Source organism: Apostichopus japonicus, chromosome 23 (assembly GCF_037975245.1).
Source record: "Apostichopus japonicus isolate 1M-3 chromosome 23, ASM3797524v1, whole genome shotgun sequence".
In the NCBI taxonomy this organism is placed as follows: domain Eukaryota; kingdom Metazoa; phylum Echinodermata; class Holothuroidea; order Aspidochirotida; family Stichopodidae; genus Apostichopus; species Apostichopus japonicus.
The window spans coordinates 7,496,517-7,517,208 of NC_092583.1; the positions used below are offsets into that span (position 1 = coordinate 7,496,517).

Consider the following 20,692-nt stretch of genomic DNA (forward strand, 5'->3'; position numbering starts at 1 on the left):
TCATTTTCAGATATCTCTAATTCATTTCCAGATATCTCTAATTCATTTCCAGATATCTCTAATTCATTTCCAGATATCTCTAATTGAAACATATTTGAGATATCAGAAATTGAATTCGAGATATCAAGAATTCGATTTAGAGATATCCAAAATTGAATTAGAGATATCTGGAATACTTATTGATATCTTGAATTCAATTCTGGATATCTCGAATTCAATTTTGGATATCTCGAATTCAATTCGAGATATCTCGAATTCAATTTTTGATATCTCGAATTTAATTCGAGATATCTTAAATAATGTTTCCTTTTTGATATCTTTAATGTTTTTCTTGATATCTTTAAATCAATTCTTGATATCTTAAATAAAATTCAGGATATCGAAAATGCAATTTCTGATATCTCAAATTGAATTGAAGATATCTTCAATAATTAGCGATATCTTCAATTTAATTCGAGATACTGAAATAAATTGAAGATATCTCTAATTATTGAATAAATGTTAACATGGCGTAGCATATATACGCCCGCCCCCGTTTATGTTGGTATAACCGTATCAACGTCTTTGATTACAACTGGATCCCCGTGACATTATTTAACCTTTTCCAAAGAAATGCATACATGTTACCTTTATATTACCTTTCAAATTAGATTTGTACATGTACACATTAGCAAAGTTTTGAATAAAACTCATCAGCTTTATTTACATCCTTATGTTAATTTCAAATTGGCTAAGTTCGCAGCTCATTTCATTATTCTCACTTTTACGTTTTGTATATACCTGAATGAGCCAGCATGTTTATCAGGTGAAGAATGACCCAGAACATCGAATGAATTCCACACTCGAGGTCTTGCGAACGTGTACAAGTAACAAAACTAACATTATGCTAATTATCTTTGCAGTGCTGGATAATTCAATGTTTACACTACGTATTAACGATATCCATTACATTAACGAGAATACAAAGACAGACATTGTTTGTTTGGGTGAGCACAATGTATACCGGTACATATGCGTTATGGAGTGTTAAAGATTGCCAATAATAGTTACGTGCACCAACCTAACCTAACAATGATTTGGCTACTTTTTCTTTCGATTCTCAACATATTCTAAAAGGATAGTCATAAATCCTATGAATTATGCATGCAGTTCATTTAGATAGTATAAATATTTGTTTCATATAATGGAGTCAAAGTGACTCTGTGACTATTACTAATGCATTATAACACTTGACTGCTATTAATGCATTAAGTGTCTGGCCGATGAAATTAAACTGTTTAGGACATAAGTGTCTTTGAACGTTGTAAATGGTTTGTCAATGACGAAAATGAAAGTGTAATGCTTTAATAACAATTGACTGACTAGGACAGTTCATATAATACCACGATAACATGTAACAGAATATTACATTATGTCGTTGGTTTATCAAGTCTTTGATATTTCACTCCCCCGAGTAGGGTTGTCGACAGCGCCCTCTCTTCGACATTTTGAGTTGGTGCCAAACAGTATAACACATTGAAAAGACAACGGAGTTGTTTATTATTATTGTTATTATTATTATTATTATTATTATTATTATTATTATTATTATTATTATTATTATTATTTATGTGTAAAGGTAAGTTGGCCTGACGTTTCGATCCTGGCAGGATCTTACTTTGACACATTCTCTTACACGGGCTTGCTAGCGGATAAGCAGTTTGCTAACAGTTTTATTATTATTATTATTATTTATGTATCTTAATGTATTGATTGGGGCTTGTCCTATTTGGTTAGCACCTTAATAATGGACATTATAATGGACATTTATAGTAAGGCTTTAAAAATTTGGAGAATAAGGACGAAACGTCAGTATACGGCATGAATAAATTTTATTCAATATCAGTGAGTGACCATTTATCTGTTTTAATTACTTTCCGTTCCATTCCATTAAAATTATGTCATATTTCGAGTAATGTATATTTGTCACAATACGGTTTCGATTGTGAGGCTACCTGCATGGAGAAAAAAAACAAAACAATTGACTTGTTGTGAACAACATGTTCTGCGAACCTGAACCGGTTAACGAGCCCATAGTTCAGAATCAAACGGAGACGTATCGGGTATCGGTAACTACGTGGTGTTTACCACATTATGAATAATATTTGCTAAGTAAACAATTCTCACAATGTCAATCACAATGTATTGTCTGTAGTTTTAAGTTTTACGAAACTTTACAGAAGAAAGGTTTTTCTCTTCTTTTCTTTGCAGGTAACTGAAAAATTGCTGTTAATTGTTAAAAACCACAAAGTTATTGTGACATCAGCTAACATTGAAGATAAACAATTAAACGTTTTCTCGAACCAACCCGAAACGAAGTTGTATCATACATTTATCACTATTGCATATATAGTGTTCAGTCTAGCATATATACCAAACACCATGAGTGCCCAAACAGAGAGTATACCGGCCCGAGTAGCCCCACAAAATTCACAGAGTGCCTCGAATGGAACGGAGATTTCGGAAAAGCACGTATTCGGTCCCGCCGATAAGAAGGCCAATGGAATCGTTGGTCCTCCGATGAGACCGCTCGTTAGACGGCCGACGCCAATGAACTTGAAAATACCTCCAGGACTCATCAAGAAAGGTTTGTGTTTCCTTCAATTCTGTTTATCTGTCATTTTTCTAAAAGGTGTAAAAGATGTAGGCCCAAGAACGTTTTTTTTTTAATTTGTTTTCATTAATGTAAAGGCTAGTGCGGTATTGCCTCCGAATATACTAGCAAGTCCAATTTCAAACTTCAACAAATATATCATTAACAGTGTATATCTTTTCTTCAAAAAAACACTTGTAGCAATGATCGACCCAAACATATGTTAATACCCTCACAATATATATATATATATATATTTTTTGAAATGTTTCTGCTTTGTTGAAACCTGTTGATCTTGCCTTATGTTGCATCGAGGAGTTATCCTTGGGTGATATTACACGAATTTGTACTTAGGTGGCCCAAAAATCTCATGATTGTGTATTCTACCTTTCCTCTAGAAAAGATCTAATACAGATCTAACAATAGCCATACGTGACTTTTAGTTGTCTTGCTGCGAATGCACTACACCAAGTGCTCATTTATAATTTTAGACTTTGCATTCAAAGACTGTACTGGGTAAAGCTGTAAGTATCATCCCTTCACATTCCATGACTGACTTCAAAATGACCCATATAGAATAGTAAACAACACATGACGTGTGCTTCAATATCACGTAAGCTAAATGACATGTGGATGGATATCTCTGATGTAAAACTATATAGTTTGAGCACTATATATGAAGACTAGAAAGAGAGCAATGCACATCGCAAGTAAAATAACACGCGATATTCTATCTGTAGTACAGATATATGATCAGTTCATCGGTTAAATAAAACTTATGTATGAAACAAAAGAAACTTTTGAACCAGGGCTTGTCTCTGAAACTTTCTTCGGTGAGTAAGTATAAACAAATTGTGTGTTTTACAAATATCAAGCACTTACGCGTTTCCGAAGAATGGTGAAGATATATTTAAGAATGACAAAGTATGTCACTATGCCTACATAGTATCATAAAACCTGCAGGCTGCATCATACGGGCGTTTTATATTAAGCTCTCAGCATTATCCCGATACGATATCCACCCATTCGAGCTATTCTGTTGAAGTGGTCTAGACGTTTATTGTATAATATCACTTACTAAATATACATTTTAACAGTATGCCTTTATCATTCATTAAAGTTCCAGCTCAAAATGTCACTTAACTAGCTTACTCTACACATAGACTCACACTATTCTATAATATATGTGACATTCTATATCTTACCGTCTATTACAATAAAAAAAATACACTGTAGTATCAGAAACATGGATACCCCAAATACTTTCATATTCAAAACAACCGCCAGTTTGGACGTGTCACCGTTGTGCATGTGTGGTATATATATATATATACATATATATATATATATATATATATATATATATATATATATATATATATATATATATATATATATATATATATATATATATATCTAATAATAATGTATATGGATAAAATAGTTGGAGTCAACTTGACAACGTAATCTGGTGATGCCATACTCTTAAAATGTGAGGTAACTGTCAAGGACATGTGGTATAAAATGAAACTTTCTCCCTCCCCTCCCCTCCCCCACTCCCCCCCCCCACTATTACAAAGCATTCATTAAAGGGTGACTTGGGCAGAAGTTTAGTCTTCATATAACATATAGTCAAAGAAAGTTGAAGTGCTTGTAATGTTTCTTTATAGCTGTTCCATTGTTTAAGGTATTCACCTTTAAAATGTACTAAGTCTTGCGAATGCTTCTTAAATACTAAATTGATGATGACGTCAGCTCCTCGGTACAGGCTTAAATGTTAGGGTTGGTCTATGATTCATTGTTGTTGTTGTTTGTGTGTTTGTTTTTTAGCATCTGAGGAACTAACCTACATGGTCTGTATATTAGAATATATAGTTCAGTCACTTTAATTGATGAACCACAGTTGTTTAAATATCATTTCTAAAAGATTTAATTTTTTTTATACAAAAAGTATCAATGTAGCTGTGTTTGTTTTCACATTTTTTACAAAATATCAGTTTATTCTATTGTAGCATGCTATTAATCATTAAATTGATCAGAAATATAGTTTCCCCTTGAAATTTGAGGAGGATTTCTTTAGGCAATTAAGCAATCAAGTTTAAGCTTTTGAAGGGTTACAACAAAAGGATGCAAAGTTGACGTTTAAAAGTAAAAGACATTTTTATAGTTTTTTACATTTACTAGGGGGAATATTTATGGCCCTTAAACATCAGTCGATCTAGTTTCAATTTCATATGAATTAGCCAGAAGTACTAGTACTTATGTCAGCCTTAGACTTTTCAAATGCACCTGCAATCGATCAGATAACACAGTAGTTATTGGCATATTTTCAAAACTTAAACACTGCTGAAATTATACTAACGAAAAACATAAGTGTCGGCCGACAAGTTTCTTATCACATCTGAATATATATATATATATATATATATATATATATATATATATATATATATATATCACATCAATTATTGACTGATTAATGGTCCCGTTGAGTGCAATCAGTAAATATTAGATCCCTCTGAAAATTATTAATTTATATCAATTTGTGAAGACGAAAAAACTTGATGGGTAAACTGTAAAGTTTAAATATTGAAGCTTGAAAGGCGAGGGTTTTTAGTTTACGAATTGATAGGTATGTCAATGTTATGCCATTGACATTTCATGGCAAAGAATATTGGTAATTATCTTGGATAATCAACTTTCCTTTTCACTATTAAAATGAAAGATGAAAAGGAATAGAATTTCTGCGGTGTAAAATTTGGTTGGCATCAATTTTTCAACAAGGAACAAATTGAACGATTCATTCATTAGAGAAGACACAAACACGACAATAGTCAGCATTAGAGTCTATGGAAGGGATAACTGTGGTCAACAACTTCATCAAATATCTATCCCCAAAAAATATTTTATTTGGGAGATATGAACAGATTAATGTTCCGTCAGTGAAAGTGATAACTGTGGCAAACAACTTAACAAAACAGCTATCAAAAAACTATTTAGGAGATACTGTATGAAACAGGTTTAATGTTCCGTTACTGTTCATACACAAAGCTGAAGACTTGAGTAAGCCGACATATGACGTTACTCTCAGTAAATGTGCTTTGTTTTGTTATTGAAAGGAGATTCACACCCGACAACCATCATCATTGTTCTATATGATAGTGAAAACTGTGGTAAATAACTTCACAAAACAGCTATCAAAATACTATTCTATAGGTGTAATGTACCGTCACTGTTCATACACAAAGCTGAAGACTTGAGTAAGTCGAAATATGACGTCATCTAGCAATACATGTGCTTTGTTTTGTTATTGAAAGGAGATTCACACCCGACAACCATCATCATTGTTCTATATGATAGTGAAAACTGTGGTAAATAACTTCACAAAACAGCTATCAAAATACTATTCTATAGGTGTAATGTACCGTCACTGTTCATACACAAAGCTGAAGACTTGAGTAAGTCGAAATATGACGTCATCTAGCAATACATGTGCTTTGCTTTGTTATTTAAAGGAGATTCACACCCGACAACCATCATCATTGTTCTATATGATAGTGAAAACTGTGGTAAATAACTTCACAAAACAGCTATCAAAATACTATTCTATAGGTGTAATGTACCGTCACTGTTCATACACAAAGCTGAAGACTTGAGTAAGTCGAAATATGACGTCATCTAGCAAAACATGTGCTTCAATGGTTTATTTTCTTCTTTATGTTTTGTCGTACATATCACAATATTTAGTCTCTGTAATGAAAATTGGTCTTGTAAATTCTATAGCTAAAAGTATTTGAGCTCGTTACCTAATAATTACATTGGTTTCAGTGTCAATTCATTGCTTACCCTCATTTTGAAAATTGGTAAACAAAGAGAACGTCAAACTTTTCAGAACCTGATGTTAACATTATGACATCACAGATTTGCAAAATGACAGTCCCAGGTACTACACTACGTTTTAACTTAGATATCACCCAAATGGAGTCATTTGTTTGCTGTTTTAGGTCGGAGTCTAATGTTCATCACAACAATCTCAACTGTTACGCTTGTGAAAAATTAGGATGATGTCCAGTTTGATCAATGGCGCAGTGGCGTAGATTTCTTTTTTACATGGGAAGGGGGGTGGGGTGGGGTTAGGTTATCCACATATTTTGAGATGAGGGGCTGCGAACCACGCCAAGCGATCGCCGGGGAGGGGGGCTTGAGGGGAGGGGCTGTCCCCTTGAGATATTTTTAAAAATCGAGATATTGAATAATGCAAAAAGTGCAACTTGGAGATCATTTTGTGCTCTTTATCCTCACATATATCACACAAAATATTCATATTTGGGAAGAGAAAATGAAAATACCAAACTTTCATATGAAGAAATTTGTAACAATTCAACACAAATCTTATCCTATTCAGTCAATCTTTCAATGAGAGACCAAAGGTGTCTGTTAGGAGCTGTATAATCTATTTATGAGTCGGAGAGAATATATCATCTTGAAATCAACATAACTTTTTCATCGTTTCATTGGGTGGAGCTTCTTAAGAAGAGGAGCTAGGCTTCCGTTAACAGCCAAGCAAGTAATATTACCCCCAAGGACAGCGATAGTACCAACTCTACCGAGCTACAGACACAGTCATAGCGACATAGTCACGTACATTACAGTATTGACGTTTCTTTTAGCTTTCTAACGATATAAAATTTGTTATGGTCTATCTATAAAACCGGGGAGATGATTGCATTGGTCACACCTCAGAGAAATGTTAGGGGATACATCCCCATTCCCCGATCTTGTAACCTTGTTTCAAAATATAAAACATGTTACAAATGAACGCTTTCTTAAATTATCTTTATTTTTCATGTGGAGAAAAACTGTACTTCGGGCTCACACATATCCATATAATTGAGGGGAGGGGGGGGGGGGGAAATAATTACATGGGCCAACCCCAATAGTCAAATGTTGATACATCCCCACCCCCCGATCTACGCCTGTTATTTTTAGAACTTCTAGTAAGGTTTGGCAAACTTGTTGACAAAGCATCAACAATTCCTTTGAATCAACTGATTCCAATAGCACAGGTGTACAACGTTACTATATTGCAGTGTTGTACCGCTTGTAACTCATGCGTACCGTATATATGGTAACAGAGAAATAAATAATAATAATAATAACAACAATAAAATAGAACAGGAGCTTAGATGAGTCAGTAGCTAACCATATTTTGCTGGTTATAAATATAGTTAACAAATATGGATATGTACATAATATCAACCAGCAAATATATATATTGTATTATCTCTCTAGGCAAAACAACGTGTAATTTAATATATAGGCCTAGCAAATGTTGTCTTGAAAACTGGATTCCAAATATTCTACTTCTTCCAAATTTCACATCTATAGTTAAATATTAGATAGCTTCAAACAACCTTATGTAGTTGAGTTACGGAGTTAGTTATCTATGTTGGCCCTGGAAGAGATACCGACAGAGAAGTCGACAAGTCTTTCAAACGAATGTAAGCTGGAAATATTTAAAGGGTGCTAGTGACATATATGTGACATATATATATGACATATATATATATATTTATATATATATATATATATATATATATATATTTATATATTTATATATATATATATATATATATATATATATATATATATATATATATATATATATATATATATATATATATATATATATATATATATATATATAATTTGAGATATTTAGCTTAATCCATATATGTATATGTTTTTGTCTACAGCATCGCCTTTGGCTAGCTCGAACAATTTGATCGAAGAGGAAGAAGAATCGAGTTAATGATGTTGGTTTTTGATGATGAGAACACGTGACTCGCTCAATGATCAGTACTCCAAGGACACACCAGCATTTTATTCAGAGACAAAAAGAATCGCAGAACTCTTGCATGGGACGCCGATTGGATTTAATCGAGTAAAAACGGAAATTGTAAATAAGTAGGAGACTTTTTAGTAATGTAACCAGAATGGGAATATAATTTAGGAAAATGTTAAAGAGGTGGTCATTTTTTCATCATCTTTATCATTCTTTGTTTTCTCTTTCTTACTTTGTTGTTATATTGTTTTTTTCTTCTTCAAGGGAAGGATCATCGTATACCTACTATAGTGCGTATCTTGCGCCACGATTTATCGGGAACTTTAAGTATACCTTGCATACCTTGTTAATTACTGATTTCATAATATTGGTGTTTCGATCGAAATTGGTCTATTTTGAATGAGGTCAATGGATAACCCCAACTGACAGTATGGTCATATTGATATAAGTGGTTATAGCGGCCAGTCATACTTCACATACTGCGATATGCCTTCAGTATATTATATGCGTTCACTGCAATATATGGCTGCATTCATTGTATCATGATGTCTGTTTACTATACGGGCCTTAATTATGGAATAGCGTGTTAATGAGATGCCATGTTGCACAACTTTGTTGTTTCTTCCAAATTGTTAGTTTTCTAAATAATCGGAAACCAGCAATTATTTTGTTTCTTTCCTTTTCGTCACTTCTTCTTTCTTTTCGTTTTGCTTTTTTTTTTTTGGTTTGCCTTTTGAATAAAATCGGTCACTAAATTTTACGAAAATATACAAACATTTCTGGGATTTTTGCAAACGGAACAGAAACAATAATTGTACATTTTATTCTTGCGAATGACCAAGTTGTCTTAAAAGCTGAAGTAACGTCTCATCTCACGACGTCGTCGTCGTCGTCGTACTTTCTACGTCATAACGAACTGCTTTCATCATTTTGAAAGTGCTTCTTTTTTAAATCTTTACACCAACGCATATTGTTTTAAATGTTATGCTACATGCATAAGGTACTATAACTGTTGTTTTTCCTTACTAAATACATGCTCAGCAATGATCGACATCACAGTGTAATGACCCTCAAAACTCTAACGAGTAACCATATTTAAGCGGTAAATCGCTGACCTTTGTCTATAGGTTATGTTTAAACTATGGCCATGACTGAGTACAGTCATGTTCCCCTTGCTACATATTATATCACATTCGCTAATGTTCATTCATGTTTCTGCTCGTGACGTATAATATCCTCTTGTATTATTTTTGTTATATATTTTTGTTATATAATTCTACCATATATATATATACGCTTATATCGCTGTGTGGTGTAATAAGGGCCTATCGATAATTAACATTGAAGGTGACATAATAATTCGGAGAACATTTGGCGGGTTATAACTTGGATGAAAGAACTTTTGAAAATTCTAGTAATTTTATTATGTTCAAATGAGGCATTATCATGATGACCTTTAAAAAAATTGGGTCATGAAGGGAACTTTCCGTTTCAAAGATTTTGTGATATTATTGAATGATTGAACCAATTATGTACCAAACTTTATGTTATTATGTCCTTGGTTATATATATGATACACATGCATGATTACAATATGCGGTTATGAGAACATGTGCTGGTGCACCATCATAATCTGTATTCGATTTCGATTTATTTTAAACCAGTATAAGTATAAAATATTTATAAATAGGCGTACATCAAAAAACAGTTCTTGTTAAGATTAAACAAATGATATGGTAAATGGTAAGTGAAAGAAATAAGATTGTTAAATGGTTTAAACATAAAATGATGAAATAGTCATTACTGAAACTATAATAAAGGTTCTAAACTATCAAATTGTATAAACATTTCCAAAGATCATTTGCGTACAACGAATAAACAAAAGAACCGTTATCTAAGAAAAACATAGACATTTAAGTTTAAATTTTAGGACGGGCTTATGTTTAACCCCGAAGTACGATTGCATCTAATTATAAATAGAGATCAACAAACTTTGTTTTGGTGACAAATTTGCCTTGCTGTAGAGGTCAAACATTATTTCAACCAACTCGAAATCAATTGTGATTCCTCAAGCCGGATATCGAAAGGAATACTTGTATAGACTTTGTTATTGAAATGGAGGTGAATGACAAAGGCAAATGAATATATATAAAAGGCAAATGAATATATGTATATATATATTTTATATATACATATATAGACTTATATATACATATATATATATATATATATATATATATATATATATATATATATATATATATATATATATATATATATATATATATATATATATATATATATATATATATATGTATATATGCAGGCATAAGTACCACCGCTAACCACTCCGTGCCTTAACCAAAAGGTTTGCGTGGTCTTCATTTTACTGCTTCAACTTGTTCCAAGTCGATTGACCCACCACTGTGAAATATCGTTAGTTGCATGGCATCCCACTTAGTTAAATATGAGTAGAACGGGCTCAAAGCGTTAAGTATTTGAAGAACTATACACGAGCAAAAATAATAAGAACAACAAACACGATATAAAAGTATCTTTTGATATACTGTGTGTACATTTTACTTGAAGCTAAGTTAAACTTTAAGTGTAAATTGCATGCATTACGTTGTATCGTCTCTGTATTATATTCAAACGATGCTTAATATAAATAAAAAATAATATTATAAGAATCGCTAAAACACACAGCAATGAAATTTTTACTTTTATTTTATTTATTTCAACAGTTATGGTATCCAATTGTGTCGAATGGGTAGCAAATAATCACCTCAGTCTGGTTTATTTCAATATATATATATATATATATATATATATATGTATGTATATATATATATATGTATGTATATATATATATATATATATATATATATATATATATATATATGGGGCGGAAGTGTGTGAACTAGTTGGCCTTTTCATCTTACACAATCTGAAACAGCACCTCAACCCAGCTGACGTGGGCTTGTACCGTGATGACGGCCTGGCCGCACTTAGGACCCGCTTGGGCCGATTAGGCGACAAGAAACGAAAAGAGGTCACTCAACTTTTCATCAAGCTTGGCCTGAAGGTCACCATTGCAACCAACCTGCAGGCAGTGAACTACTTAGACATTACAATGAACCTTGCTAATGGATCGTTCGCCCCCTACAGGAAACCAGGCGACAACCCCCTCTTCATCCATTCACACTCGGATCACCCACCAGGCATCATAAAGAACATCCCCCAGCCGTAAACAAGAGATTAAGCAGCCTATCATGCAAAGAAAGCATATTCAATGAAGCGTCACCAGCATACAAAGAGGCACTCAACTCAAGTGGCTACGACTGCGACCTCAAATTCGAACCAGAAACCCGGCCTGCCTCAACAAAAAGGAACAAAAGAACCAGAAAAATCACATGGTTTAACCCCCCATTTAGCAAAACTTTAAAGACAAACATTGGAAAAACTTTTTTGAAGGTAGTGGCCAAGCACTTTCACCCAGGACACAGGCTCCATCAAATATTCAACAAAAATACTCTCAAATAAAGCTACAGCTGCATGAGAAACGCAAATGCTATTATCAACAGCCACAATAAAAAAGTTCTATCAAAGGTCGTTGAAAACCCACCCAACCATGGATGCAACTGCAGAATGCGAGAGACCTGCCCCCTCAGAGGAGAGTGCTTGACCCCCTCCATAGTATACAAAGCTGAAGTGACTGCTGGGGATTCTAAGTCTATTTATATTGGTATGTGCGGAGGGCAGTTCAAAACTAGGTTCAATAACCACAAAAAGTCGTTCAACTTGAAGAATTATCACGGAGAAACTGAGCTTTCAAAACATGTTTGGTCTCTAAAAGAAGGTAATAGAGCCTTCCAAATCTCCTGGTCCATTGTCAGGAGATCAAACACATTGATCAACAGCTCAGGTTCTTGTAATCTATGCCAGGCCGAGAAACTAGCAATAATAGATCATTCTAGCCCTAATCTCTTGAACAAAAGATCAGAAATCCTTGCAAGCTGCAAACACCAACCAAAACACCCCCAAAATAAAGTCAAGACTAAGATAGCTTTTTAGTACACCTCCTGACGATTGCTAGTAAGCATGAAACTCTGAGTAGAGGTTTGGTTGCAAAAATCAAAATTTATATATATATATATATATATATATATATATATATATATATATATATATATATATATATATATATATATATATATGTATAAATATACATATATATATATATATATATATATATATATATATTTATATTTAGAGTTGGTTGGTTGGCGTCTATCTTGGCGCAGAGTGCTCTATGTCCAATGGACAGAGCGGAATATGGGTTGATACTAGTTGAGACTAGTGGAACACTAGTAGGTTGTAACTCGGAGTTTCACGCGTTTTAGCGATCGTCAGACAACTCCATACTATATATATATATATATATATATATATATATATATATATATATATATATATATATATATATATATATATATATGTAACTCAATACTATAAATATATATATATATGGGGCCAAGGGCGGCTAACAGGTGTAACGTTAAAATTATGAATATGTGCATCATCTTTCTGTCATCTGTGCCGCTCTCTCTATTAAGAGTGATTTAACCTGAGGGCTTTATCCGTAAATTGGACGTTTTATGATGCTAAGATGAGGCCTGTATCATGAAAATGTAAAAGAAAGTTGAATATTGTATATTTATAAATACGCGGCATGGTACAAATGTGATGCTTGCTTGTGTCACATGACCTGACCTTCAAATATGACGCGTAGTAGTTTAAACAGCTTTGTTGTAACATGAAAATCATTGGTTACCGCGGTTAGGTAAATATCATTCAGTTTTATCTTGTATCATTTAAACGTCGTCACACATGTTCGCATTTTGTTAACGTTCATACTGGAATCACAGTCCAGCGGGCCCATTTAGGGGGAATATCCAATTATGTATATTATATGGCCTGCTGAAAGTGACACAACGTTACTGTTGTTACCACATATACATCTTACAGGGATACTGCCCCCTGGCAGGCAATGAAACACTTATTTTATTTAAAGGCATCGAAGACTCGCCCCAAACCGCGTGCCGCGCTCTGAAAAAGTTAACTTTCCGTTGCTTACAAATGACGTTTTCTTCTTGTCGCTACACAATGCAGACAGTAATGAAACGTGTTACGTTGTTATCTTTTATCTAGACCTGAGATGGCCACGCTGCTATGTACACTGTGTTGTGGGTATTGACCGTAGCTGTATGTATTGAATGTACACTAGTGTCTAAATACCGATGGCAGCAAGCTGTGTGTGTATTTTCTGGGATCGATGGTGGTGTCTAACACTTCTGTTACACCTCATTCGAAACTAGGTCAGAATACGGGCATGAGGCGTTTCTTTGTGCGCGAGTCTTCACACTCTTTAAGAGAAAAGGTTTACATTGGAAATTGTGCCCTCGCTTAATGAAATGACCTACATGAATTTATGTGACCCTAAAACACTCGTTAATTTCTAACCCTTAAAAATTCAAATACAATTGATGTAATTTAGCAAATTATGAATACAGTAGTGCACTGAAAGAGGATAACTTAGAACAAACAAATTTCTGTTAAAAATCCTTACCGACAAAGCAGGTTTCCAAGATTTTGCAATAGTGTTACTTAAAACAGTTTCAAAGCGTGTTCAATCGTGTAGGCCCCTGGTATTCAAACTATATATTACTTGGCAACGCCAATTCTGTCCATCATCTTGGCTATGCTCCGGTGGCGAATGTTTTGAGCACTTTGGGTCTATGAGGAGGAGGAGGTATCCCCTTCCCTTTGGGGAATTTTCATAAGATTAAGGGATCATGTTTTGCAGTTTCTAAAGTAATTTTATGTTAAAGAGTTTTTCACTTTGCCTTTTACCCCCGCCCCCCCCCCCCCCGCAAACACAATAACGCACATTACGTTTTCTTCCCAATTCCATCCATAAAAGGCCCGCGACCCTCCCCCCTCCCCACTTTGAATACCAGGGGGTGTAAGATGTAGATTAAGGTATATATTCTCCCACCATGTGGACAATATCGTTTCGGCTTTAAGCTATATACTTGTAGTCACATGCATGCAATGCATACATTCTACACTACTATAAACAGTTCCTTTCCTTTATATGTATAACAAGATATCATGAGAAATATGTAATCAGCAGCAATTTATCTTAATAGCGTCAATGGAAAATATCCACATTAAACTCATTATTATGCTAACCGCAAAGCGAGAGGGCTTTTAGCCAAAATAAATGAACGGAAATTTAACCATTTCCATGAAACGCAGTTATCTGCGATGCGTTTCTTTTTGGTTAGACCCATAATCGAGAATTCCCCTGTGCAGCGACCGGCGGTGGATAGGTCGTAATAATTGTTATGTGATTTATTAAAGAAAAAGACCAGTTATTTGTTGTTAAAGTTATACATATGTTTATCTAAAAACTCTAAAGTGTGACGTGATGTATATATTGTGACGTTACCACATAGAAAAGGCTTAACATTTTAATGTAGCTTGTAACACTCGAATGACATTCGTAATTGAACGCTTTCTGGTAAGTTATGTTACGCGTTGCCAAAAATATATATAATATGAGTGAACAAGCTGCACTGATTGGGTGTTTCGAGAATATTACATACGTGAACAAGCTGCGCTGATTATTTGTTTCGAGTATATCACATGAGTGAACAAGCTGCACTGATTGGGTGTTTCGAGTATATCACATGAGTAAACAAGCTGTGCTGATTTGGTGTTTCGAGTATATCACATGAATGAACAAGCTGCACTGACTGGTAGTTTCGAGTATATCACATGAGTGAACAAGCTGCGCTGATTGGCTGTTTCGAGTATGTCACATGAGTGAACAAGCTGCAACGATTGGTTGTTTCGAGTATATCACATCAGTGAACAAGCAGTACTTATTGAATGGTTTGAGTACATCACATAAGTGAACAAGCTGCACTGATTGGTTGCTTCGAGTATATATGACATGAGTGAACAAGCTGCGTTGATTGGTTGTTTCCAGTAAGCGTGGTAGACAACCATTATAGCCCTGTTAGCCTGCACTATATCAGTTTTCCATACAGCTTATATTTTGGAATTCATTCATGTTCTATTGAGCATTTCCTTTATTCGAACTGACAATGCTCAATGTGAAATTGTATTTTTTTTATTATGTAATATCTGGAAAAAAATAAGTGATACAATGTTACGATGTATTAAAGTCTCATCTTATCCATGGATATATTAGAAGTCAATCAATATGAAGGTTACTTGCATCATTGATCATGTAGCCCTGTACGAATACACGCAAATCATTGAAAATTCAAATTCGTGTTATGATCATGCATGAACGAGCACAATCTTTGCGCCTAACCACTTTCTCAAGTACCGAGGTTAATCGGCAAATCGTTTTACGTCACTGAAAGACAACTCAGAGGAAAGACAATTATTTAATGACAACCAAGCAACAGGAACGACCCTTTTCACACAAACAAGTTATAACAAATTCAGTATCTTAACAATTTGGAATATTTCAAGACGTTTGCTTCTGTTCGGCTATGGAAAGGCAATTTAACAATTCTGAGGAGGACATTATTAGACCGCCTTTTACTTTCTGAGACATTTCCCTAAATCCCTTCTTCACGTCACTTCAACCACAACCTTTGAAGAAGATTTCAAATTAAAACTACTTTAACACACTCTATTCTATTCCAGCGTGATATGTCTGCTATATAGTAGCCTGCTTGGCAATACCAATTTCGTTACTAAATTTACGAGAAGCCATATAAAATGGGAACCAACATTTGATGATGGTCATTGCCATAAGGTTTCACTAATTAGATGTTGTGGATAAAACCTCAATTCATTAGGAAATTTAATGCCTGAAGATCTAACTATCTGAAGCAATTAGAAACACGAGGCTATAGTACAGACACGTCATAGAAACTCTGTAATGAAAGAAGACTTTCAACTCGTATAGGATGTAAGCTTGCTAATTAAATCCAGTGTTTGGTAATAGACTTAATGCGCCTGCACTTTAGGTTATTATGAAGTCTTCGTTACAATTGTCACAACTCGTAGAGACTGTTATTGTGGAAGCATCGCAGTGCATGCTGGTAGCAAGAAGAAGCTGATATCAACGTATTGACAAACTCTTTTGCGCTAGTCTTCTGAAACTTAAAGTGATGCTGGATGACCCAAAATAGCAAAATTGTCGTGACACAACTATACAAGAAGAACAGTCTTTTTTTAATAAGTTTTGAAAATGAGTAAAACTATAACTTCGGAGAAACATTAGTAAATATGTATGGCATACCAAATTAATATGAAAACGCAAGACGGGGACTTTACAGAAAACATATGTACAATACAATAAATATTTGTCTAAATATGGAAATGCATGCTGTCACATTTCAACCTTTCATATCCATTCCGTTCATATACGCCGATAAAGGATATATGGTATACAACATTTATGCAACAATTTTTTTATTTCACATGTACAGAGGTGCTCAAGTTAACTTAAGCTATAACATTCAAAATCAGCGTGATGTTGCATGGTATCGTCGGAAACACACTGTTTGTTCATTCCAAGGTTGTTTCATTGCATGGCGAAGAAGGCGGCGTCTTAACCAAAATAGAGGGTGCCCTTTCACAATCTCTTCCAGCTTGCATTCCGAGTGTACCATACATGGCCCAATACAGTTTGACACTTGCGTCATCGACAGTTCTTGCTGCTCAGACACCAAAATGCACAAATATCCCGAGATGGCCTCAGGTTCTCCAAGTTTCATACCACCAGTACATTCGTCAGTATTATGCGCTTCAGCAACAGCAGATTAACATGACAACAAGTTAAATTTGCTAACGTTTTTGAAAAATGATGTCCGCTGCTGCTCTTTCGTTGTTCTTGAGATCAATACGGTCCGTGGATGAAATCAATTATACATCACGGGGTGGATCCATCATTAGCGGGATGTCACCCTGGGGTTTGTTAATGCCAACTCCAATTTAGGGGGTCTGAGAGACCTGCCCCCCCCCGCCCTAAAAAAAATTAAACATGAGTGTGCTGTTAAATGCTAAATACATATAGTCGCGTTCATTAATTCCTTTCAATGCCCCACCCCCACCGTATATGCATGTGCACCGCTGTATTTGAAAATCACAACAAGAGATCGGAGTTACGTCACTAACTTATAAATCATGTTTCATCATTGTGTGAAATTTACTTTCACGTATAACTGCTATTATTGATCCACTGAGACACTATACTAATATAGACTCTTTTTCATGCATCCTACCCCCCCCCCGCCCCCCCCCAAAAAAAATGGAATGTAAATATTTACATTTCTCGAGAAATATTTGAAAATCTGATGTATTTGACTAAATCAAATATTATGAGCGACATTCTGAATTCGACTTTGTATATTCTTGTTTTGGTTTATACGAAATTCCTCGCTTAAAAACAGAACACGATGGAACACATAGACACTTCAGTTGAGGAGTATGGGAACACGAATACAGTCCGTAGGGAGAGAAAATAAAGAACCTGGGAAAACAGGTTAATAATTGTTGAATCCCGAAGAAGGCTTCTTTCTGTCTGTTTTGCTTCCTAGTATACCACAGTGTAACGTTATGTTATTGTTGCTGTTCCCGAGTCGTTCTGTCGAATGAGCAAAGCTGTAATTTGTTCAGCTAGAATAGAATTTGAAGAACAAGAATCGTGTCAGAAAACCGTTGCTATCTCACCCCAACCATATCTGTCAAATTTGAACGACTTAAATGATAGCCGCCTTTAACCTTGATGAAACATGATTTCACAAGATTTTGCCAAAATTGTTGTCATTGTCATTGTCGTTTTCACTTTTAAATTTTCAAATAATGTTTTAGATTCGGACTTGGATTTTTGATATGGTCTTTATTCGCCCATTCTCTCGAGTTAATCTTTCAGCTCAGAGCTCGTAATTTATCGTGGGTACACTATAAGAATGACTATCTCTGAATCCTTTATCACCTAAAAAACAATGGAATTCCTAAAGTTGAGATACTGCGAATACTAAATATACCCTAATGAATGACATTAAATGACAACAGGGATTTCTGTGAACGAAACAGAAACCACACTTGTACTTAGTATGTCAGTTAAGATAGAAAAACGCTCGGAAGTTTGTAATCACCGAAAAAACATGTATAATTTTCTCATCCTCCTGTACATTAACCACGTGATAACATCGGAACAAAGAAACTTTGAAGTAAATATATAGACAACAATACCCCTATTAATTTACCCCCAGGTACTCTCATTATTTGATCTCTATGCTGGCAATTTACCACCCACGTTATACAGTGATTGAGGCGTCCGCATCAAGCTGGGGTTCCGCCCTTAATGTATACAGACACCCACTCTTAAGGTGATCAACCAAGTTCATCACAACTTTAGTGCACTTAGTAATATTTGATAGGGTGCTGAGAAAAGTACATTATTTGCAGGATCTGCACGTACAATATTTGAAGACAATACCGATTGTAAAATTAAACAATGAGAAGACAATGAAGGGAAATGCAGCGTGCCTTTGAAAGTAACTGTGAGACGCCTGCCGAAGTTTGAACATAACGGAGACTACTTTTTGCCTCTTATATATTTGTTATTGGCGGGAGGGGGTAGGGGGGTGGAGGATGTCGGACTGGACTAATGACATCAGCCCCATTAAGCAAGATGTAAAATTGTAGAAATTTACTTAGGGACAAGAGTGGGATAGTTTACTGGAGATGGCAGTATGTCAGTTTGGTTTACAGCATTGTATGGATACGAATTACTGCTTTGTAATACTGTACGTGCCTAAACACATTTCGCGTTTCCCATGCTAAACGATAGATCACGCCGTTTCGATGGCGCTATTTTATTATATATTAACTTGATACAGAGCCGTAGATATCAACAGCTCAGTATCAAGTTCATATTAAAGGAGAAATAAACGCTATAGCCTTTTCTGCTTAGAGAATACCGTTTTGAAGTACGCTTTTTTTTCGACAGAAGCAACACGAATGCTTTTCAACCTTAATAATCGATTTAATTGTCACCCATGGCATTCGCAATTTTGTTTGAATTCCGGCAATTTCCACTTGTTTCGTGACGTAGGCGAGCCACATATCTCATTTCAACACATTGAACTAACATTTCCTAAGCGCCGTTCACAATAACTACTGCAATATCTAGTCAAATTATTCTTCCGAATTTTTGAGAAAAAAAGAAAACATGGATGCATTTGGACTTGGTTGCTATCAAATCGGGCCTGAATACACGATGAAAGAACTGAGACAACGAGACCTAGAGCTTGCTAAACAGATCGCATCTGTGGCCGACACTGGCAGTTACTCTGATGCTAGTACTGCCAACACTAGTAACAGTTCTGCGACGAAGGGGAAAACCTGGCGCTTTTGTGCCTTTTGTACGTCCCATTTCTCTAAAAACCTTCCCCCGTCAGGAATAACATAATATCGTTTTCCCTTCCCTGCTCCTTCCTCTCATGTTTACTCAACCAACTGCTTGGCACTCCGAAATTTTGCACCAAGTTCGGAACAATCTCCAAGAGCAAGTGTACAATTCATATGCAGAGATGGGAATTGTTTGACTTACGACATGTGGTTAGCTGACGTCATTTTTGAAGCAGAGAAAGCAGTTCAGTCCGGATTGTTTGCTATATATGCCAGGTAAAATGAGACTAACTGCTACGGGTGTACACCCCCTCCCAATCAACTTTGGAATCTCATCCGACCTGATTAGTACAGAGTTGCGTTTATAGCTAATTATGAACCTAATTTTTGATCTAGCCATGCCTCAAAATACATAATTTGACATCTAAACGTTTATTTTTCGGGGGGGGGGTGAGTGGCGGGGCTTGAGGACCCAGGTACAACCCCCAGGTGGGAGTAGAATAAAAAATATCAGGGCTATAGCCCCTCCTATATAAAATCCTTCATTCGCCACTGGACAATCCATAAAGTTTCATGCTTTTTTCTAAATCAGTAAGGGGATTTAAAAAAAATTGTCTCACCCCCTCCCCTGACACCTTTTGTTATGGGGGGAAATAAACGGCTACATTATTAATATCTCACAGCCAACATACCTTGTTTGTTATGATTGATAACGTCTACCTTTGTGTTCAGTCCTAATTCCCAGT

The 20,692-nt window shown here is 35.1% G+C and overlaps 1 long non-coding RNA gene across 2 annotated transcripts in view; it reads left to right on the forward strand.

Moving 5' to 3' along the window:
* The window catches only part of LOC139964496 (uncharacterized), a 49,483-nt gene extending 38,303 nt beyond the window's left edge, over window positions 1-11,180 (forward strand). For both annotated transcript variants that reach the window (XR_011791992.1, XR_011791993.1), the window contains exons 2-3: window positions 2,251-2,626; window positions 8,389-11,180. This is a non-coding gene — a long non-coding RNA (uncharacterized lncRNA). The remainder of the gene's footprint in view (window positions 1-2,250; window positions 2,627-8,388) is intronic.
* The last annotated feature ends 9,512 nt before the right edge of the window (window positions 11,181-20,692 follow it).